Source organism: Pleurodeles waltl, chromosome 5 (assembly GCF_031143425.1).
Source record: "Pleurodeles waltl isolate 20211129_DDA chromosome 5, aPleWal1.hap1.20221129, whole genome shotgun sequence".
Classification (NCBI taxonomy): Eukaryota; Metazoa; Chordata; class Amphibia; order Caudata; family Salamandridae; genus Pleurodeles; species Pleurodeles waltl.
Window position 1 is genome coordinate 1547769130 of NC_090444.1, and position 24272 is coordinate 1547793401.

The window sequence follows — 24272 nt, forward strand, 5'->3', positions numbered from 1 at the left end:
CCATTCAAAATTGACCCTCTTTTTGGAAAGTGGGTAGCTGTGGACTTTGGGCCTTAGCTCAGCTAGCAACTAGGGAAACCTAGCGAATCTTACATTTCTGAAAACTAAACACCTAGGGTAATCCAGGACGGAGTGACTTGTGTGCCTCTCACCAGGCTGTTCTTCCCAGAATCCCTTGCAAACCTCAAACTTTGACTAAAAAAAAAAAAAATTCCTCACATTTTTGTAATGTAAAGCTCTGGAATCTGCAGGGAGCCACAAACTTCTTTACACCCAGAATTCTCCTACGTCTTCCAATACAAATGGTACCTCACTTGTGTGGCTAGGTCTAGTGCCTGCAAAAGGTAACGGCTGAAAACACAACACGGATACATCACATTTTTCCACTTTAAACTGATGCAATTTACAAGGTAGGTAAGCTGTGGATTTTGGGCTATAGCTCAGCCGGCACAAAAGGAAACCTAGCAAAGCTGTAAACTTTAAAAAAACTAGACTCCTTGAGAAATCCAGGATGGGGTGACTTGTGTGGCTCTCTTGTTTAACCCACAATGCCCTGCACAGCTTAGATTTTGCCTGACAACTCATTTCCTTACATTTCTATGACGGAAATGTCCAGAACCCGCAGAAATCCATAATATTCCTACCACCCAGCATCACCCACAACAGAAACTGATCAAACCAAGGTTAATGTGAGCCCTTGGGTGGAGACTCCCATTGCCCCCGTTTTGTTCCATTCCAATCGCCAACACTAAGCCCAACCACACAATTGGCACAGCGTTTATAAATCGTCACAAGTGGGACAATGTTGGGTTGTATGAACAATGTGGATTCCGGATCTTTCCATCACAGAAATGTAGGGAAAATGCGTGATTTCAAGCCAGGTTTGAGGGTTGCAGGGCATTGTAAAAAAAATCTCATGGGATTCACACAAGGCACACGGCTTTGGAATCCCTTGGTTGTCTACTTTTCAAAAACGTCTTTGGCTGGTAGGTTTCAATGGGTGAAGGCCAAGCATGGCCCCAAATCCCGCTGCTACCCCTATTGCTGATCTCTCCATGTAGAACTGCAGAGCCTTTTGAGTCAGGGTCTCTTGGCCCACTTAAATCACAATAATGTCCCCGAGACAAGAACCCCGAGATTGCCCTTTGAGGCCACTTTACATGCTATAAATTCGTTTTTTTTTCTTTTTTTTTTTTAATTACACGTTCAATGTGAGGTAGCTTATTTGGAAAAATGTGTTTTTTTTCAAACAAGGAAATGTTGACTGTAAACAGTAAGTGACATACTGGGCTACTCTTATTTGGTGGCCTGTCTGCAAGAAAAATAAGAGAAGAATACTTAATGTACAAGTTACTTACCTTTGTTAATGATATATCTGGTAGAGACATATTCTAGTTGCAGAATCCTTACCTTTGAATTCCCCAGGCGTCAGTCTGGATGCAGAGATTTTTTCTTCGAGCAGTACCTCTGCATGCCGTCAGATGGCGTCGGTCGACGTCAGTTTCTTTTCACGACTTTCCACGCCAGTAGCATGGAGCCATGAAGAACACTGAGAATGGTGCACCAAAACTAAGGCCCTTAAAGGGAAGTTTCTGTCCCTACAAATCATTTCTTAGTGCGAGGAGGATGGGTGGTTCAGTAAGGAATCTGCAACTAGAATAGGTCTCTAACAGATATATTGTTACCGAAGGTAAGCAACTTGTACATCTGATAGAGACTTCTAGTTGCAGAGTCCTTACCTTTGAATAGATACCAAGCAATACCATTCCCAGTGGTGGGCTGCAAACCAAGATCACACCAAGAAGTCCTGCAAGACTGAACAGCCGAAGGAGCCGTCCCTGCGGACCTGACTGTCCAGGCAGTAGTGTCTGGTAAAAATGTGCAGAGATGCCCATGTTGCTGCCTGACAGATGTCCAGGACTGGAACACCTCGTGCTAGTGCTGTGGAAGCTGCAGTAGCTCGGGTGGAGTGAGCACGCAAACCTTCAGGGGGTTGTTTCTTAGCCAGAGTGTAGCACATTTTGATGCATAAGAGCACCCATCTTGAAATGGTCCTCTTCTGCACCGCCGTCCCCTTCTTTGCACCCACATTTCCCACAAAGAGTTGATCGCCCACCCGGAAGTCTTTGGTACGATCCAGGTAGAACGCCAACGCTTTTTTAAGATCCAGGCAGTGGAGTCTCTCCTCTTCATGTGAGGGGCGTGGGGGTGCATAAAAAGTACGCAAAGTGATGGACTGCCCGACATGGAAGGGCGTCACTACATTAGGTAGAAAAGAAGCCTTGTGCGAAGCACCGATTTTGTCAGGGGTGTATTGCCAGGAATGGTGGGTTTATATGAAAGAGCTTGGAGCTCACTTACTTTGCGGGCAGAGGTGATGGCAACCAAGAAGACAGTTATGATGGTTAAGAGCCGTAAAGGGCAGTTGTGAAGCAGCTCGAATGGGGCACACATAAGGTATGTTAAGACTAGGTTCAGATCCTATTGGAGCATGATGAATGGGATAGGAGGAAAAATATGCGAGGACCTTTAAGAAACCTCAAAGCAATGGGAGATTTGAATAAAGAAGGTTGATCTGGTAAGCTCAATAAAGCAGAGAGATATCCCTTAAGGGTGCCCAGTGTAGAGCCTTGTTGGGCAAGGAAAGAATAAAGAGGGGGGGGGGGGGGGGGAAGAGAAAGAAGAGAGAAGAGAAAGAGAGAGAAGAAGAGAAGAGAGAGAGAAAGAGAAAGAGAAAGAGAAAGAGAAAGAGAAAAGAGAGAGAGAAAGAGAGAGAGAAAGAGAGAGAGAAGAGAAGAGAGGAAAGAGAGAGAGAAAGAGACGAGAGAAAGAGAGAGAGAGAAGAGAGAGAAGAGAGAGGAGAGAAAGAGAGAGAGAGAAAGAGAGAGAGAGAAAGAGAGAGAGAAGAGAGAGAGAAGAGAGAGAGAATAGAGAGAGAGGAAAGAGAGAGAGAAGAGAGAGAAAGAGAGAGAGAAAGAGAGAGAGAAGAGAGAGAGAAGATGAGAGAGAAGAGGAAAGAGAACGAGAAAGAGGAGAGAGAGAAAGAGAAAGAGAAAGAGAGAAAGAGAAAGAGAAAGAGAAGAGAAAGAGAGAGAGAGAGAGGGGAGGGAGAGAGAGAAGCAGATCGAAGATCGACAGATTTGTTGATGCACCATGCCACAAATTTCTTCCAACGACAGGCGTGTACAGTTTTGGTTGAAGGATGCCTGGCTGCCAAGATGACGTTACAGACTTCGGGAGGCAGGGTCAAAAGACATCAACTGTTGCCCGCTTAGTGTCCACGCAAGGAGGCGAGTGTGAACAGGTTCAGGTGGATGACCCCTCCCCTGTTGCTGCAACAGAAGATCCTCCCGAAAAAGGGCAGTCTGATCGGAGGAGCTATGGCCATGCTCAAGAGCTCGGGACACAGACTCTTTGTGCCCAGGACGGAGCCACCAGGATTACTTGGGCCTGGTCTTGCCTGATCTTCTTCAGAACCTCTGGGCAGAAGTGGTAACGGGTGGAATGGAGTACAGGAGACCCGAGTTCAACTCCTGACAAAAAGGCGTCGCTGGCGTGAGGGGCTGCCTTGGAAACTCCAAACGCACAAAACAGCGGACATTGTGCATTCTCTACGGAGGCGAACACAGTTTAATCAAGGTTCTCCCCCACTGAAGGAAGAGACCTTGAGCCACCTCTAGATGCATCGGTTGAGTTAGTTTTACCTGGTATTCAGGGGAGCCCGCCAGGTGTTGTGAACCACCAGGGAAATGCTCAGATGTTCCAGCCAAGTCCAGAGGCGAAGAACCTTTGGACAAAGGGGTCCCAAGACCCCCACTCCGCCTTGTTTGTTGCAGTACTACATGGCGGTGGTGGTGTATCTGTGAACACCTGCACTGCTTTCCCCTTTGGGAGAAGGAAGAGGGAGCCCAGTTTCCGCCAGAGGCCTCTGATCTCCACCTCTCCCATGGGGCCACCCCATTCCAGGAGAGACGCATCTGTCACCACTGTAAGATCTGGTTGGGGAAAAAAGAGGGATCTGCCTTTGACCCAATCCTGATTTGTTAACCACCACTGCAGGTCTCTTGCAGTTCCTTCCGAGATCTGGACTTTGTCAATGTGATTCCCCTTATGATGCGCCCATTGGAACTTCAAGTGCACTGCAGAGCCTGCATATGCCATCTGGCATTTTAAACTAGCAGAATGCAGGAGGCCATGAGGCCCAGCAGCCTCTGTCATTCTCACTGAAATCCAGGCTAAAGGCTGAAACATCGGTATCATAGCCCGAATATCCTGGACTCGCTTTTCATGGGGATACACCCGAAACTGCACTGTATTGAGAAAGCTCCAATGAAAGGGTGTGTCTGAGAAGGAGTCAGGTGTGACTTCAGCACATTGATAGTGAACCCCAGCGAATGTAAAAGGTTTGCCATAGTCTGGGGGTGGGAGACTACTGTCTGGCGTGAGTTTGCCTTCAACAGCCAATCGTTGAGGTAGGGGAAGACTGGAACCCCTAACCTGAGCAGGTGAGCTGCCACCACTACCATCACTTTCGTGAACACCCGAGGGGCACTGGTAAGGCCAAAAGGGTGCACAGTAAATTGAAAGTGCGCGTGACCTACCACAAATCGTAGATAACATCTGTGGGCCGGCAAGACGGAGATGTGGACGTGTGCGTCTTGCAAGTCCAACGCTACCATCCGGTCTCCTGGGTCCACGCAGATAGGACCTGAGCCAATGTCCTTTTTCGGCACCAGAAAGTAGCGGGAATAAAAACCATGACCTACTTTTGGCAGAGGGACCCGCTCAATAGCTCCTTTGGCCAAAAGGGCTTAGACTTCCTCACGGAGAAGCGCCATATGATCCTCTGATATGCGATTGTATGAAGGTGGCATTGCTGGAGGAGATGTCTCGAAGGGGAGGGAGTAGCCCCTTCCATCGATCTGGAGGACCCACGTCTCTGAGGTAATAGACTGCCACCAACTGGTTCCTCGTGTACCTGCGAACTAGGAAGGTTTGGAGGCTGAGGAGGGGGCGGGAAAGGACTGGGCAACCCGCTGTCTCCCTGATCCCTGGGAACGTGGGATCTCGCAGCTGCGCAGGGGCTGTACAGCATGCACCGATCGATTACCGGGGGGGGGGGTGGGACAGCACACCACGAAAGGTGGACTGCTGGGGTCTAGGAGCAGGCGCGAGGCCAAGGGACCGGGCCGTGGCTTGGGAATCCTTGAAGCTCTCAGGCACGGAGTCTACCGTGTGCCATCAAAGGGCATGCCCATCAGACATTGCTGGACATCCCCTGAGAAGCCAGATGTTCTCAACCAGGTGTGGCGTCTCAATGCCACAGTTGATGCAACCGATCTACACAGAGAGTCGGTCGTATCCAGTCCGTAATGAATCGTGAACTTTGCTGCGTCCCGCCCATCTGTCACAGCTTGGAAAAGGACAGTCCGGGCCTCCTCCGGAACGCTAGGCAGCACTTGTGCGACCTTATCCCAGAGAGTATGGGAATAGCGGCCCAAAAGGCATGAAGTGTTCACGGTCTGCAGCACTAGACTGGTGGAAGAAAACATCTTCTTCCCCAAGTTGTCCAGTCTTTTTGATTCCCTATCCGGGGATGCAGATGGGAATGTGCCTGGATGACAAGGCTCTCAGGCGTGGGATGCTGAGTGAGGAATTAGGGATCCGATTGTGCAGGTCTATGGCAGCGTGCAATCGTCCTATTCACAGGAGCCCCTGTGCTGGGTCTGGACCAGGTACCCAAGAGGACGTTCATCAGTGCTTCATTAAAACAGGAGTAGAGGTTCGGAAGAAGAAACCGGTTGAAGCACCTGGGTTAGGAGATTAGTCCTAACCTCCACAGAAGGAAGCTCAAGGTCCAAGATCTCAGCTGCCCTTCTTACCACCATAGAGTAAGAAGCTCCCTCCTATGTAGCCACGAAAGGGGGAGAGAGCATGCCAGCGTGAGGAAGGTGTCCAGACCATTGGCGTACCCTATTCCGTACCCTATTCTAATACCCAGTCTATGTTAGGGTCAAGCTGATAATCCCAAGGGTCCAGCGGCCCCTCTACACTCTCCCCGTATCCATACCCAAAAGTAACAGGGTCCAGATTAACCCTGGGCCCATGATAGCCCATGGAGAATGCATCCAGCATCAATCAAAGTCGTTCCGGCTCCGGGTATAAGTATAGGATCAGCAACGAATCTGGGCACAATCCGCGTTGGGAGCGTCGACATCTGACCCGAGACCGGAGAAGGTCACGCTGGTACGACTGGCGTTGGGACGAATCCAGAGGCGGATCCAGAGGGAGCCTCTGGAGTTGGGCCGAAGCCGATGACTTGGAACCCGAGGGGGCCCCCACTGACTCACCTGGGCCAGAGTTCGCTGACGTTGGGTCAGTCTGCCCAAAAATTAGGCACATGGCCTCATAGAATTCTTTCAGTTAGGCAGGGGTAGCACTGGCTCCAGGGAAATCATGGAAACGCAGTGCGGACCCAGATGCAGGCTCTGATGACGGAGGCCTAGAGCGTCGACGTTCTTTCCACGTCACATCATCTGATCAACGGGGTGAAGTCGAAGAACGTGTATCCTTCTTCAACTTCTTTTTCTTGTGACCCAAATGTCCCGAAGACTGAGGACGAAGAATGGGGGTGACTGTGCAGACAGTCTCGAGACCTTCCACTCGAGCGAGACCGGGAGCAACGCGGAGTCGAGTGTCTGGCCATCAACGCGGAGTTGAGTGTCTGGCCACCAGCATCTTTAGGGACTGCTCTCTCAAAGTTGTCGGATTCATGGCCCGACACTCGGAGCACTATTTCGGGTCATGGTGACACTTCAAGGAACAGAGACACACGAGGTGCGGATCCGTCACCGACATAGTTCGGTGCCAGGAGTCGCAGGGTTTGAAGCCGGTCTTACGTGACATCCCTTGACGCATCCACAATCTCATCACAAAAGTTTCACAAAAAGTCATTGGTAGTCAAAAAATGGCTGAGGTAGCTCTTTATCCGGATCTGCGCGATGGCTGGCACGGAAAGAAAAGAGCTGATATCAGCCCACCGGGGTGGTGCCTATATACCACCGCAACGTCATCACGGTGCTCACGACGCCACAGAGTTGACCAACGCCACCTGACGGTGCGCAGAGAAATAATCTCCGGATCCAGACTGACGCATGGGGAAATCAAAGGTAAGGAATCTGCAACCAGAAGTCTATCAGATTTTATAGTTAAGAATGCTTGGCATTGCTAAAAAACATCTACGGTCTGTAAATCGGAGACTGTTTAACATATTCCCTTTAAATTACAACTAGCAATGGACACTGATTAAAATGAGAATGTTTCAGTTTTGTTTACCTTTCATAAATAGATTGTTGATCAAACTATGGATAATGGTCTAGGCCAGTGGAACTATGCAATTCTGTGGCTGCGACCTCAACCTCTTAGTTGATGCATATGTAATAACTAAGATGGTGAATTTGCTCAGAGTGTCTTAAACATGCAGCTATTGCTAGCATAAATACTGCAAAAATTTTCAAAGCAAGCAAGGTATATCGCTAGAAGGTTTCCTTTCCTTAGTTAACAAATCAAGGATAAAAACATATATAGGGAAAACATAAATATTTGTCTCACAATGAGGATGCTACTTTCTCAATATTTACAGAATCATATTTTTAAAATTTGTGACCAGGACTCAACAATTGTACTCAGAAGTATTATAGTGTGAAGATATCAAATGACAGTGAGTGAGTGAGCAACTGTTTGTCTCAAGCAACATAAACAAAGCATAAGGAATAATTTACCTCCAGTTCATTGCAGCATATTCATTGATGTATTCAGCACTGTACACTAATGCCACTGAAACAAAGAAATATCAGTCACTTTCTTCAAAGACTGTTCTAAAACCCCATATGAATATTTATGATGTTGTTTAACTGTGCTGAGACAGTTGTTAAACAAGGACAGTTTTTTAAAATTTGTAAAACTTGCTTATAACTGAAAAAAATACTAACTGTTAAATTGTGAAGGCAGGGCACCTGCATATAGTCCTACTAAAGCCCACCATTTCATCCCTACATTTTCTTCTAAATTGCACACAGACACACAAACACACCCCACTCCCCCCAACCACACCTCAAGCACAAAATAGCTCATTTCAATTAATAATTTACACAAATACGGAAGAGAAAGTAAATTTTACTTACTCCAATGCTCTGGCCTCCTTTCCTGCAGATTCATGGGAAGATTTCCCCACATCCATAAACTCAGATGGGGATGACAGACAATTTAACACTCAGTACACTAGTCAACCAATGGTTTTTGGCATGGTATAGAAAAGAGAGCATCAGCTTTTGAAAAGCCATCAAAATGCACTCTGCAAATCCTTGTTTTTGTTTGAGCGCAGAAGGTAATGCTGATCGGGGGTTAGACTACATGCTATAAAATATCCGAGTGTCTAAGTGTTATATTCCAGTGTGGTTCCCTTAGCCTTTCATTATTAAATGACTGGTATGGATACAAATAAATTATGAGATAATAGCACGATAAGGCTCTACAAGACAATCTACTTTGTTAAATGCACCACCATGATGCATCACAAATATGTTGCATTGCAGAATAAATATGAAACAAAAAGCAAGCCATGTTTTGTGAGACATATGTAGGCCCATTTTAAAGTCAAAAAGAACCTTCAGTTCTAAAATAAGATAATTTGAAGAAAATCCTTAGCCCAATCAGAAGAGTACATGGATTGTCAAAGAAAAAGGAAAGCAGGTAAAATGGTGCCTAAAGTCTTGCAATTCATATAAAATCTAAACAGGATTAAGTCTCAGAGCAAGTGAGTTGAGAAAAGCCCGTAACAAAAGGAGTTCTGCAGAAACTACTTCCTTTCTGATTGTTGCCAAATTCGAATTGAGGGGGAAGACATGGAACACCAAAACTAAAGGGGGTGAGGTTCAATATGAGTGCGGCGGTTTTAAGACCACCACACTCACGATCAGGACCTCCAAGGATGCGGCGATCCGACCGCCACATAACAAGCCTGGCGGTTAGACTGCCAGCTCCGCAAGTATCAAGGGTCACGGATCTCGGTGGTCTGGTGGTGATCATACAACTTCCGATACGGACAGTCAACCGAAGGGTTCCTCTCCACTGCTCTCAATACATACCAACCAATCTCCCTGACACACCTCTAGCTCACAGACAGCTTAACAATAATATAAGCATGCTGCACTGCAGTCCTCTATTGTAGTGGTTCCCAAACTGTGGTCCAGGGACCGCTGGGGGTCCTGGAAGCCTCCTCAGGCAGTCTACGACTGCTTAGAAAATTAAATAGTAACAGATTTGGTCCCCAGCTTTCAATAATGACTCATTGAGGGGTCCCGTATTAACGATTCAGTGGGGGTCCCCAGGTTCCAGTAATGATATAGTGGGGTCCACAGAAGTTAAAAGGTTAGGAACCAGCCAAAAGCACAATTATCTATAAAATGTATTTTCATGGCTGAAGTTAACATGAAAATATTCACAATTATGTATTGTGAGAGGACCAAAAATAATATTTAGTTGAGGATTAGGAACAGTACTACACCATCTTTTCAAAGCTGTACAATACTATGCTTGCCCATACATTATTTGACTGAGAAAGAGTGACCAATCTTTGTATCACATAGTCTAATCACTAAGTACAAACCAAAGACTATGAAAGCTGATTGGAAAGAACAGCAATTACACAGCGAGATGATGCACGTCTGGTCCAGTACAAACTGCAACATCAACTGCAGAGGCACCCTGTACAGTAACTTACCTGAGCCAATCATAAGTAGAAACAAATTTAACACAGATATAACAAAGAATAATCAGAAAGCTGGATAAAGACGACAGACATTGTTGAATGAAATGCTTGTTTGGTTACTTAACAGTACTTGGCTCTTGGAGACGACTGATCACAGAAAAAACATTTGAAAGACTTCAAAAAAACACAAACTTTGAACTTCTATGCGATTCAAGGCAGTAAAGCGCTATTGAAAATACATTTCATCTACCTCAAAGACTTCTGCTAAACAAAGAGCCTTTCTTAGCACATACCTTCAGCAACACTAGACTGAAGGCGAACTGCCACTGTTCCAGCCGGACCAGTTATGATGCTGCTCTCTGCTGACTTAACTGTAGCAGTCCAACCACCAGGTCTGTGCAGGCAGAAACGGAGGGATAAAAGGCAGAAACTCACCTACAGGCAGTGTCACACATCTTGTGCCACCATGGAGCCGATCCTTCATGTCCTGTAGCTGCTTGTGCTGCTCGATGGTGCACAAAATTGCCGCCGTTGTGGAAGCAACCAACGGTAAGCCAAATACCTACCCGTTTCATCCAACTCCACAGCAAACTGACAGGCCATGACTGACCTGATATGTGGGCACATGGCTCAAATATATTTTGTGTGCCCCGACTCATAGTAGTACAGAATGTGTGACCTAATCACAGGTCCATGAAGCCCCATTTGGCCAGGTCACAGAAACTGCATGGCCAGACTCTACAAAACCTGATATCTGTGCACATCCCAGATTCAGAGACAGTGATGTGTACATAACAAATTCTGACTATGAACTTGAATACTTTTTGGGAGATTAAGAAATTAAATGAGTATTGCATTGAGTAATAACAAATCACATGCACGGATGATTGCGGCTTCCATGTCTGGGATCTATATTAATACAGCGGGTTATACACTATTAAGGGGATATAGATAGATCTGATTTGCTTTGACATAATAACTATAACACGGGCAATTATAGTAAAATATTATTTCCTTTTTATAGCCACAAAATATGAGAAGCCTGAGTTTTTCATTAAGCAGAATTACAGACCAGAGACTTTTTTTTTTTTTTTCAAGAGTTAAGCTGTGATATAGAGAAGTCAACGTAGTGTATTAGAATTCTTCTAAGTTTCTGGATTCACGATCACCAGGACAAGTGTTATTAAGCAATATGGGCTCGAATAATTACTTTGGAGATAAGAACCTAGTCCTCTCTCTATGCCGATACACTTCGGCAGAAAGGAACGTTAAGCCTGTAACTAATATTTACTAATACGAAATATTAACACGCGTCATTGAGAGGCGATACAAACGGTTACCTCGATGAGGACTACAGTCCTCTTTCGATCTTGACTAACAACAGCAGATAGGGACCATCATTAGTGTCTATTGAGGACAAGTATAAACACGTGCAATTGCTACAAGACTTTCCTCTCACGTACTCATGTCTGAAGGATCCAACAACACTCTGTTACAAAAGGTAACTTTGTATCCATGGCGGCGTGGTAGCGCGCAACGAGACGGCCCTTTACTGTTTTTATTTAAGGGAGCATTTTTCTTTTTACAGAGAGACAAATATAATTTATTAAAAGATAACTATTCATCGATGCACGTGAGTTACGGTAAGTGCAGTAATAGGAACAGACAACAAAATTTGCAGTTTGTTCTCGAACATACAAAAAGTATTTAAATTTACTTTACTTCTATTTTACTTGCATTTATAGATATACTGAACATAGATTTGAATTTAAGGATGAACACAAGGTTCAATATGTCAGGTAAAATGAATACCTTTTATTTTGTTTGGTTGAGGACATAGAGGGTAGATACACACTGGTGTTTCTGGCGTTGGGAGCTGCACTTGTTTGTGCATGGGGTTTGTTTATTCAAAACACATTAAGTAGAAGGGGATAAGGTGCTGTAATGGTTTAGTAAATAATGAACACAAGAAGATTTCCACCATATAGAGGACATACATATCACTTGGTAACAGCATATGGTTTATTAGAAACCAAAATCCTTAAGCGAGATTTTATATGTAAGACTAATTAGATACTATGTATCATTAACAGTTGTGAGAAGCCCTGATGAAGTCTGTGAGGAGATGTTTACCCAGACAAAACACATGTTGGCTTGGCTGTAGCTGTTCAAAGGAAACATATCAATTGGAACTATGGACTGTGATTTTGGCTTCTATTAACACTTGTGTATGGACTTGAGTGCTTCCTTTAGTGCATACAGTTCTAATCCTAGTCTATGAGAGGAGCAGGCCTCACAGTAGTGGGAAAAAAAATAATTTGTGAGTTTTCCACTACCAGGGCATGTAAAACACATAAATACTTGTGCTGCCTTTTACATACATAGCACACTGGCCCAGGGGTGTGGGATTTATTAAAATATCTACTTGTCCAGGGGACAGGTTGCTTCTCAAATCTACTTGTCCTGTCAAAAGATCTACTTGTCCCTTTGGTGCCATGTAGTGTGGTGACAAATTATGGCAGCAATCTCATTATGTAAGAGCTCTGGTAATAGACTCTCTGATTATGCCAGGGCTACTACCATCGTAGGGCTTGAATACTTGCAGTTTTAATCCCTACTGTAGCAATTTCCTTATTTTGCCACCTTTCTGCAAATCTGCATACTGGGGCTGGAGGAAGCAGTAAGCAATAGTTCCAGGGCTGGAATGCCTTTGAGTCTGCAAACCTACTAACCTGCATGTTTTAAAGATTTTCATCAGCTTCTCTCTAATATTTTCCCATAATAAGAAAGGTTGGACATTTAATCCTGACAATGGCAGAATTAGAACTTCTTCCAGGGTTGGGAAGAAAGTGGCCGGAGGGAAAATGAACTTGCAAATGCTCAATAGATTTTCACATGAGCAAATCTACACATGCGTAGTTACCCATGCTAAAATACAGTTCACAAATATTTTATAGGGGTACGACATATACCATGGGTGCACTTTTGTGACTTCCTTTAAGAATTTGAGGCCACATGTAGGTAGGTTCAGATTTGCAACCCGCAAATTGCGAGTCAGAGCGACTCGCAATTTGCGAGTCGCAAATCCGAATGTAGGATGGTGTCCCTGACACCATCTGTGATTCGCAAGGGCTTCGCAAATGCCCACCTAGTGAATAATTCTGAGGTGGGTCGCAATTTGCGACCCCCTTGCGAATAGCGACCCTCACAGGGATGGTGGCCTGCTGGAGACAGCAGACCACCATGTCTGTGACTGCTTCCTTAAAGGAAAACGAGATGCATTACAAAAACGAAAAATGAAACATTTTTGTTTCATTTTTTCAGAGCAGGCAGTGGTCCGCAGACCACTGCCTGCTCTGAAAAAATGCTTACAGTGACATTCACAATGGGGAAGGGGTCCCATGGGGACCCTTTCCCTTTTGCGAAAGTGTTAGCACCCATTTGAAATGGGTGCAAACTGCGATTGGTTTGCGCCCGCGGTCACAAAACAATTCTACATTGCACTGTGAGTCGCAATTAAGAAGGGAACACCCCTTCCTAATTGCGAGTCGCAAACCCGTTTTGCGATTCGGTAACCAGGTTACTGAATCACAAAACTGGGTTTGTGCATCGCAATGTGCTTTTTGCACGTCGCAAACAGCGAAAGTCGCTGTTTGCGACATGCAAAAAGCTACCTACATGTGGGTCTTGGTCCCTAATTAGGTCTGGTGTTAACAAAGACATTTTGTTTTTATTAAACTTCTATTTCTCTCTCTTTCGGTTGGCTTTAATGTGAGTGATCGCATTCTGCTCTTCCACAAGGAGCATATTGGCACACAAAGTAGTTTTGTTCAGTGTCAGAACATGGAGGAGCCCCCTCTCCAGACTCACTCAGGGCAGGTGCTGTGCTGAAGGGGCCCCCCCTGGAGGGCGGCTGCGGGGCCTTTGTTATGCCACTGGTGGCAATGTGTGCTTTTAGAGTTCAGAAACTTTTTGGGGGGTTTTTGCCAGTGTTTGTTACAATGTTGAGGGCCTGGTAGCTCCCACAACAATAAAGTGTTACAAAAGCCATGTCAAAACAAGACATGCATTGATGAAACTAAAAGACTTATAAAAATATGTAAGACCAGTTAACTTTGTCAGTGTTTGTTTATTTTCATGCTTCCCATATTCGTGTTGAAAATGGTTACACTGATTTTCCTTTAGAAATATTTTGGGGAAATACTAGCATGCATCAACACATTTTACTAAATGACACTTCATTTGCATCTAATAAGAGAGCATTCTGGGAGCATTATACTTAGCCTCATAGCCTAAACTTTTCAAACATGTGTATACACGTTTTTTTTTTTTTGTACTGGAACCAACGTCAGTAGTGAAGTGTGACCTTAAAACATTTATTTACAGCACTCACCCTAATAATGAAGGCTTTCAAATAATGAACCATAAATACAAGTTTGAACAGCATTATTTTTTTGGAAACACATTAGCTCAACTACAGAGAGTTCCACTCTCTGTAAACAGACAGCCAAAGGGTTTGCGCTGCAGAGGGTTGGGCCTACTTGTCCCAAGGACAAAGTAAACATAAAAACTTGTTGCCCTTGACCCCAAACAAGATGTCCCGGGCGTCGGGCTATAGGAATTCCACATCCCTGCTGGCCTATGTGTTACCTAGGGTCTACTTTAGGGGTAACATATGGAGAAAAAGGGGAGTTTAAGGCTTTGCAAGTAGTTTTTAACGGTAAGTCGAAGTTGCAGTGAAACTGCACACACAGGCCATGGTAGGCCTGAGACATGGTTAAGGGGCTACTTATGTCGGTGGCACAATCAATGCTGCAGGCCCACGAGCATTTCAGTCATAGCTTTCAGCATAGCTCTGGTGATCAGACTAAGGGTGCTTAGGGAATGTTAAGAGGTTAGTGGAGTAAGGTTACAGGACGGCCAGAATTTATTATATATTTGGGGTGTGGAGAGAGTACCAAGAAAGGTTGAGGAGTATGGCTGAATGGAGGTATTTTTGTTTTATTTCCTGCAGAACGGAGACTCGTAGTATTACTGAGGGTGGTGGTGGAGGACGGCTTCAGGATTACAGGTATTGTTTATGATTGGGTAGAAAGAGTATTGCCCAAACTGTCAGAGAGGGTGATAAGGCCCTAAGTATAAAACATTTATATATTCTTACTTTTTGACTGAGGGGGGAGAGGCAGGGCAACAGGTACCTATATTTTAAATATAGAGTGTGCTAGAGAGGATGCAGCAGGCAGGGTCATGTCAAACATGGCTCCCCAGGTCTACCCTCTAATGATACTACAGATGAAGAAAGAAAACTGAAGGGGGGAGGGGCATGCATAGCATAAAATTGTACATGGATATTCAACAGTAACCTGGATTTTCCCCAGGTTTCTAAGTAAAATATAGGATAACCTGAGTTGTGCTTTTCCTCTCAATCTACTTTCTCTTGGAACCCCTCATTGGGACATAAGTGTTGCAGATAGCTAGCCATCTATAATTTTACAAGGCATACAACCTCCCAAATCCAGGTGGTACTGAGAATGAACCATTCCTTTCCAAAGCAGTGACATTTTAGAACTCCACTCCCTTCCATCTTAATTAAGAACTCTTTCAGGGTTTGAGGAAAGGGTTGCAAATCAGCCTTGACTTAATTGCACATGGCCACTGCACACCATAAACTGTTGCTGATAGTCACCATTGGACCAACATTGCACTAGATTGGGGTCTTAGCACCAAGATACAGTCATTCATCAATTTCCCTTTCCTTAAGGTCTTTGAAACAGCCGCCAAGCCGCATGAGTGTTAGGAAAATGACAAGAGATAAATCAATTAAATCACTGAAAATATGTAGACTACAAAATGCATGAAGGTACTTCATATAAAAACATTGATGATTTCTACTTACCCATGGAAAGAAAATGACCAATCTGAAGTTTGTAAAATTTGAATGAAATACAGGTGATTAACATACAGAATAAGTGGAAAACCACAAGTCCAATTAGCCATGGTTCAGACCAATCTATAGGCTGCAAAAAAGTTTAAAACCAGTATATTAGATTTCAGTAATGAAACTAAATTAGCATGTTGACATAACAAGTAATAATTCTTTTAAGCCACATTACATGAACCTCAGTTCAGAATTTCAATTTTTCCTTTTAAAAATATCTAATGTATTTCCATGGAAAGGTGCCTTCTGTTTGAATAAGGAGTACCACAACCCCTACTTTCAAAAACTGGAAGTACGTTGATTTCTTACACCATAATAAACAAGTAGTTCTCTTTATTGCGAGGAGGGATTAGTGATATCTACTTTGTAGTTACAAATCAAGCAGCACTATATACTTGTAGGTTTGCTTAAAACTCTGGTGTCATTCAGGAAATCTCCCCAGAATTCGCCACTAAGTAGTAAAGGCTATGTTTCAGCATTTCAAGATACTTGCTAGTCCATTCAAGGAAGGAAACCACAAAAGGAGACAGTTGGTGGTCCCATTTTAGCTTCCAAAGTAAATTTTGCTCAGTTACAGCAACAACAGCTGACCAAATATGACATTAAAACAGAATTTCATCAGAATGCGGTTTGGTGTAAGCCAGTGATTTGTTTTTTAGATATTTGTTATTTAAAAACTGCATTGGATCTCCTCTGCAGGGTTAAAATTTTGAGCTATCCATAGTGGGGGTTGAATAGACCGGCAGTGGCCACGAGTCCAATCATTCATTTTTCTTTTAATTAAACTTCAGAAACAACAGAGTATGGTTGGTATGTTTCAGATGCTGATTTTCTAGCATGGTTTTCATGGATTGGGTCCGAGGTATGGTTGAGTGGTGGATAACATAACTAAAATTTCAGAAGATTATTAAATTTTGCTCTGGATCCATAATGCCACTTTAATAGTTTGTTTTTAGTTAATCTCTTAGATTTGTTCCTGGCAAATGTTAAAGTGTTTGCAATACCAGAAACAAATCTCGCTGTAAATACATATGCAAACATACACACATCTCTATTGCAGAGTCAGTGAAAGTGACTGTGCACTTATGGTTAACACTCATTTTTTTTTATATTTGATTAGAAAGTTAGCCAGCCGCAGCCCGTCCTGAAGAGTGGCTGTCAGGCTGAGAAAAGGTAAGCCTGACAGAGACTCTTCATGTTAAGCTCAGGCAGCAAGGTGCTAGACACACACAATTTGCGCAGAATCCTGGCTGCCTGAGCTGATCTTAGCTCCTATGGGCGTGACCTCCTAGGCTCAGCAAAGGTGCCTCTAGGCCCTCCCCCATAGTGACGAGGGGAAGAGTCACGGGTTGACTTCGACCTGGGAGTTTCAGGTTTTAGCCCTGAAGCGCCCAGGGCGAGTGTCAATCAGTGACACCTCGTCACAGAGTGGGATAGGGTCAGAAGTCTCACTGACCCCATCCCACTCTGTGACAAAGGTCAGCCAGAGAGGGAAGGCAGCAGTCCCAACCCTCCTGGGACCTTCAAGCTGAAGGTAAGTGTGTGTGTGTTTTTTAAATGAATGTTTGGTCCGTGCGTGTATGTTTGAATGTTGATGAGTGTTCTCAATGGATGTGCTTGCGTGCATGTGTGAATGAATGAGTGTGTGTGTGCTTCCTGCCTGCCCCTCCCTCCTAAAATTACCGGCCGCCACTGAAGTTGGCACCATTTGATGAGTCAGCATAAACCTTTACAATCAAACAGTGAAGGTTACCATTTCAAACAGATCAATCCAGGTTGGGGGGGGGTTCTTGAACAGAACACTGCTGTCAGATATCTGCAATGTTGGATACTGCTCGGTTAGCACATCTGTTTAAACACCAAGGACAGAGAGATTTGTGTAGTCTAAGGAATTGCTTTGCTGTCTAATCCTAACACCAAAACAAATTAGACACTTAAGGGATGTTGACCTGCGTTCTGAGTCCGTAACGTTTGTGTAACCTGCACCACACTCAGGTGAAACATTAGCTTACATGTTGTGTATCGCCTGAGAAAAAGCTCTGCAGTCAAAAGCAGGAGCCTGTACATTTGTTTAATATGTGCAATGAACGAGTTACTTACCTTCGGTAACGACTTTTCTGGTGGATACATTAGCTACCTGTGGATTCCTCACCTAATGAATACTCCCATGGCGCCAGCATTCGACGGAAATCTTCTTCCTAGTCTCTGCACGTCGACGAGGACGTCACTCTAGCCCACGCGACGCCGTCTGACGTCATACAGGCAATAAGAGGTCCTCGACGACGTGCCGACGTCAGTACCAACATTTTTTACGTGCATGAGAACAACCACCCAATGCAATGAAAGAGCAAGGCAACATCCCATAACCTTGTAAAATACACAATATTGCAATGAATAGCTGTAAATTTAATATAACGAACAAATATATGCAAATCATGTATGTACACAAAGATATATACATACATATATATATATATATATATATATATATATACAGATAATATACACACGTATCCATATATACAACGTCTATTGCAACCTTGAAGACCAAGAGGAGCGCACTCAAGGATTACTTGGTAAGACCAGAAAGGCAACGGGGAGGCGGGTGGGACCGTGAGGAATCCACAGGTAGCTAATGTATCCACCAGAAAAGTCGTTACCGAAGGTAAGTAACTCGTTCTTCTGATGGATACAACTACCTGTGGATTCCTCACCTAATGAATAGAGTCCCAAAGCAGTACCACGCCCGGTGGCGGGTGCCTAAATGGTCAAACCAAGAAATCCTGCAGCACTGACCGTGCAAAATGGCCGTCCCTTCTGACCTCAGAGTCCAAACAGTAATGTTTCGCAAAAGTGTGAAGGGACGACCAAGTTGCGGCCTTGCAGATGTCAACCACAGGAACACCCCTGGCCAAGGACGAAGTGGCCGACTTAGCTCTGGTGGAATGAGCTCTAATGCCCTCAGGAGGGTCCTTCTTTGCCAAAGAGTAACAGATTTTAATGCAAAGAACCACCCACCTGGAGAGTGTTCTCTTGTGGACTGCCTTTCCTCTCCTCTTGCCCACGTACCCGATGAACAGCTGATCCTCCAGCCTGAAATCCTTTGTTCTATCAATAAAGAAGCTCAACGCCCTCTTTGGGTCCAGACGGTGCAGTCTTTCTTCCTCTTTAGAAGGATGAGGCGGAGGATAGAACGTGGACAAAGTAATTGTCTGAGCCAAATGGAAGGGTGAAACAACCTTCGGGAGGAAAGCAGCCTTGGTCCTCAACACCACCTTATCCCCATAAAAAGTTGTATAAGGGGGCTTTACCGATAAGGCCTGCAACTCACTCACTCTCCTTGCAGATGTTATCGCTACCAGGAAAACTGTTTTTATAACCAAATACCTTAAGGGGCAAGAATGCATAGGCTCAAAAGGGGACCCCATAAGGAAAGTCAGGACCAAGGACAAATCCCATTGCGGCATAACGAATGGTTTTGGAGGATATTTATTTAGAAGACCTTTCAAGAATCTGATAACAATAGGGGATTTAAATAACGATGGTTGGTCTGGAAGACAAATGAAGGCTGACAAGGCCGACAAATAACCCTTAATGGTAGCCACTGCACAACCTTTCTGCGCTAGAGAGAGAGCAAAAGACAAAACGTCCGATAGATGAGCATGTAAGGGATCAATCTGCCTCTCTCCACACCACGCAACAAATTTAGACCACCTATTAGCGTATATAGATTTAGTGGAGTGTCGCCTGGCCGCTAACATCCACTACATCAGGCGGGAGAGAGAAGGAACTCCGGTTGCCCCGTTCAATCTCCAGGCATGTAGGTGCAGACTCTGGAGGTTGGGGTGTAAAACCTGCCCCTGCGACTGCGAGAGGAGGTCTGCCCTGAAAGGGAGACGGAGCGGAGGGCACATTGAGAGTTGGAGAAGGTCGGAGTACCACACCCTCCTTGGCCAATCCGGAGCTATTAAGATGACTAGCGCCCGGTCTTGGCGAATCTTCCTCAATACTCGAGGAATCAAGGGTATGGGAGGAAACGCGTAAAGCAACTGGCCGCACCAGGTTATTTGAAACGCGTCCCCTAACGCTCCCTGCATTGGATACTGGAGGCTGCAGAATAACGGACAATGCGCGTTCTCCCGAGTGGCAAACAGATCTATCCGAGGAAACCCCCACATCTGGAAGATTAAACGGACTTGATCTGGATGGAGACGCCACTCGTGGTCGGCCGAGAATTGGCGACTGAGACTGTCCGCACGTACATTCAAGACCCCGGCCAGATGATTTGCTACCGAGCAAATCTGATGGTCCTTTGCCCAAGACCATAGTCGAAGAGCTTCTCTGCAGAGAAGGTACGACCCTACTCCTCCCTGTTTGTTTATGTACCACATCGTGGTAGTATTGTCCGTCAGGACCTGTACCGACTGACCACGAAGGGAAGGGAGGAAGGCCTTGAGAGCCAGACGTACAGCCCGTAACTCTAACAGATTGATATGAAACATCTGCTCCTCTGGAGACCAAAGGCCTTTGATCTCCAGATCCCCCAGATGAGCTCCCCACCCTAGAGTGGGAGCATCCGTTATGACCGTGGCCACTGGTGGCGACTGCGCGAACGGCTTTCCTTGTGAAAGATTGTTGCTCGCAATCCACCACTTCAAGTCCACAGCAGCATCTCTGGAGATCTTGACAGCACCTTCTAGATCTCCTTTGTGTTGAGACCACTGCCTTCGGAGGCACCACTGAAGAGCCCTCATGTGCCAGCGAGCATGCGTGACCAACAGAATGCAGGAGGCAAACAGACCGAGCAGACGAAGGACCTTGAGGACTGGAACTACCGCTCCATTTCGAAACATTGGAACCAATTCCTGAATATCTTGAATCCGCTGAGGCGGAGGAAAGGCTAGACTCAATGTTGTATCCAGTACTGCCCCTATGAACAGGAGGCGCTGAGAGGGCTCCAGGTGAGATTTGGGCTCGTTCACCGAAAAACCCAGGTCGAACAACAACTGAGTCGTTGACTGCAGATGATGCGACACAAGCTCCGGCGACTTGGCTTTGATCAACTAGTCGTCCAAGTAAGGGAATACTGCTATCCCCTTCCTTCTGAGCTCTGCCGCAACCACCGACATCACCTTCGTGAAGACTCGAGGTGCTGAAGTAAGACCAAACGGAAGGACCGCAAACTGATAGTGCTGCGATCCCACCATAAACCGGAGATACTTCCTGTGTGACTTGAGTATCGGGATATGAAAGTAAGCATCCTGCAAGTCGACAGACACCATCCAATCTTCCTTGTTCAGCGCCCAAAGCACCTGAGCTAGGGTCAGCATCTTGAACTTTTCCTGTTTGAGGAACCAATTCAAGATCCTCAGGTCCAGGATTGGTCTCAACCGACCATCCTTCTTGGGAATCAGGAAATACCTTGAGTAACAACCTCGACCCCTTTCCTGCTCTGGGACCAACTCTACCGCGCCCTTTGAAAAGAGGACTTGTACCTCCTGTTCTAGCAACAGGAGGTGTTCTTCTGAACAATAAGATGGGCGGGGCGGGATGAGGGGCGGGAACTCCCGAAAGGGAAGGGTGTAGCCTTTTCCCACAATACTGAGAACCCAAGTGTCCGTTGTAATAGTCTTCCACTTGCGGAGAAAATGCTTTAATCTTCCCCCTACAGGAGAGGAGTGAGTGGGAAATGGTGGAAGCCTAAGGCTGCTTTCCCTGCTGCACCCCTCCAGAGGACGAGGAAGAGGCAGAGAGCTGCTGAGAGGCTCCTCTGGTGCGGGCCCTCCCTCTCCCTCTAAAAGATCTATAGGGATGGGAAGAGGCAGGTTGCTGGAATCTCCCCCGAAAGGAAGAGGAGGAAGAGCCACGCCCAACTCCCCGAAACCTCCTGAAAATCCTGGAAGAGGCAGAGGAAGAAGGAGCTTGGAGTCCTAGCGATTTGGCTGTGGCCCTGCTCTCCTTAAAACGTTCCAAGGCCGAATCTGCCTTGGCGCCAAACAGCTTGTCCCCATCAAAAGGGAGATCCAATAGGGTTGACTGCACATCTGCAGAAAACCCCGAATTACGGAGCCAGGCCTGTCTCCTTGCCACCACAGTCGTGCCCATTGCTCTGGCCACCGAGTCGGTCGTATCCAGCCCAGCCTGAATAATCTGGGTCGCAGCAGCCTGGGCATCTGAAACAACATCCAAAAGACCCTGGGGAAGCTCCGTAAATGATGAGGAAATGTCCTCCATAAGAGCATGAACATATCTCCCCAGGATACAAGTTGCGTTGGTGGCCTTCAACGCCAGACTGCAGGACGAAAAGATTTTCTTGGACTGCGCATCCAGTTTCTTCGAGTCTCTGTCCCCAGGCACCGTCGGGAAAGAACCAGGCGCTGATTTGGATGAACAGGAGGCCTGCACCACCAAGCTCTCCGGTGTAGGGTGCCTAGAAAGAAAGCCAGGGTCAGTTGGTGCAGCTCGATACCTCCTGGCTACGGCTCTATGAACCGCTGGGGAAGATACTGGTCTCTTCCACACCTCTAGCACCGGATCCAGCAAAGCGTCATTAAAGGGCAATAGAGGCTCTGCCGCAGCTGAGGCCGGATGAAGCACCTCTGTCAGAAGGTTCTGTTTTGTCTCTGCCACCGGCAAAGGCAGGTCCAGAAAACTAGCTGCCTTCCGTACCACTGCGTGAAAGGAAGCAGCCTCCTCCGTGTATTCCCCTGGAGACGAAAGATCCCACTCAGGGGAAGTGTCCAGCCCACTGGCTGTATCTAGACCATGCAGTCCATCAACCGAGTCCTCTAGTTCTCCTTCTTCCAGGACTCGTTGGTACTCCTGCTCCTCTAATAAACGGAGAGCACGTCTCCTCGAATGAAGCCTCTGCTCGATACGCGGAGTCGACAATGCCTCCGCCGAAGCCGAAGATCGGCGCCGATCTTCAGAAGCCACTGACGCCGCGTCCGGCGCCACAGGTAACTTCGGCGCCGATGAAAGAGCACTCGGAGCGGATGGACCCACCGGAGTCACAGGACGAAATCCCGACGTCGACGGGATGGAAATCTCCGGGACCAATCCCTCCGAAGCCACCGGAGCGCCCACCAGCGCCGACACCGGCGCCGAGCCCACGTTCCCAAAAGGGAGAAAGGGCATAAAGGGTGCCGGCCGTAGAGGCACAGGATCACCCAATGAAAAGGCCAAAGGGCCAGCCGGAGCACCCCCTGGAGCCATCTGTTGGAAGATGGTATACATCGCATTTAGGAATGCGGTACTATCGGCTCCAGGGGTGGGAAAAGCCGGATACTGGGGTGCCTGTATCGAAGGCGACCCCGACGCCGGCCTCGACGTCTGCGACGCCGGGGACAACACCAGAGGCTGCACCACTTCAATCACCGACGCCTGTCCAGGTGAAGTCGGTGACGCCGGAGAGGGCAACGGCGTCAATGGATGCGGCGTGACTGTGGGACTGACCTCCCAAGTCCTCCGGCGCCGATCCGAAGACCTGGAACGAGTCTCCTTGCTCGAATGGCGCCGTGAATCTCTACGGCGCCGGGAGTCTCGATGACGCCGATGCCTTGGCGAAGAAGACTTCTTGTGATGCTTTTCTTTCTTCGACTTTGCCATAAACAACTTAGCCTCACGTTCCTTGAGGGCCTTCGGATTCATGTGCTGGCATGAATCGCAAGTTGAGACATCGTGGTCGGAGCTCAAACACCAAAGGCAGTCGGAGTGAGGATCTGTAACTGACATCTTGCCCCCACACTCTCGACAAGGCTTGAATCCCGACTTTTTCTGCGACATTGTTACTGCAGAGAAGGACTACGCAGCAAAAAATACACTGTAACCACGAAAGTAACAGTTGCTCCCTCGAAGATAACCGTTTCGAATGCACGGAAAAAAGGGAACGGACGTCGGCACGTCGTCGAGGACCTCTTATTGCCTGTATGACGTCAGACGGCGTCGCGTGGGCTAGAGTGACGTCCTCGTCGACGTGCAGAGACTAGGAAGAAGATTTCCGTCGAATGCTGGCGCCATGGGAGTATTCATTAGGTGAGGAATCCACAGGTAGTTGTATCCATCAGAAACTTCTGGTATTTGAGGTCAAACCTTTGAAATTCATGTCATGATGGTGAAAAGATTATTTGTGGATTCCTTGAAGGAGAAGTCGCCTACATAATAAATAACATCTCTGCTCCATTCATTTTGAAAAAAACAGATCACGTTTGAAAACTCAATATGACTGTGCAGGTGAAGAGAAGCAGGGCATGCACACACCTCAAGTATTATAGCAGTTTAAAAGTAATTTTTAGACTATTACATTCCACAAAAGTGGGATAGTTCAGTATTTTAGCACTGTACTCGAAATACCTGCTTTGTCATTCTTTTGATCAAGATACACTAGTGAAAGCTCAGAACAACATTGCTATAAGAAAGAAATAGAGGGAGGAGAGAGCACTCCAGTTGGAGTTCTGCCTCCTCCAGTTGGAGTGCGGTCTCCTACAACTAGAAAAACCCTGAGTGTCCGATTGAGCAGACCCAATGCGCTTCTAACGCAGGGTACAGGCCGGGTGGCTCTCTTCG

At 46.2% G+C, this 24272-nt stretch overlaps 1 protein-coding gene across 2 annotated transcripts in view; it reads right to left on the minus strand.

Moving 5' to 3' along the window:
* Window positions 1-24272, minus strand: part of CCDC171 (coiled-coil domain containing 171) — a 52143-nt gene that overhangs the window by 10940 nt on the left and 16931 nt on the right. For both annotated transcript variants that reach the window (XM_069235851.1, XM_069235850.1), the window contains 2 exons: window positions 15666-15786; window positions 7782-7836 (listed from right to left, as the gene is read on the minus strand). The gene's annotated coding sequence lies outside the window, so the exon portion shown is untranslated. The remainder of the gene's footprint in view (window positions 1-7781; window positions 7837-15665; window positions 15787-24272) is intronic.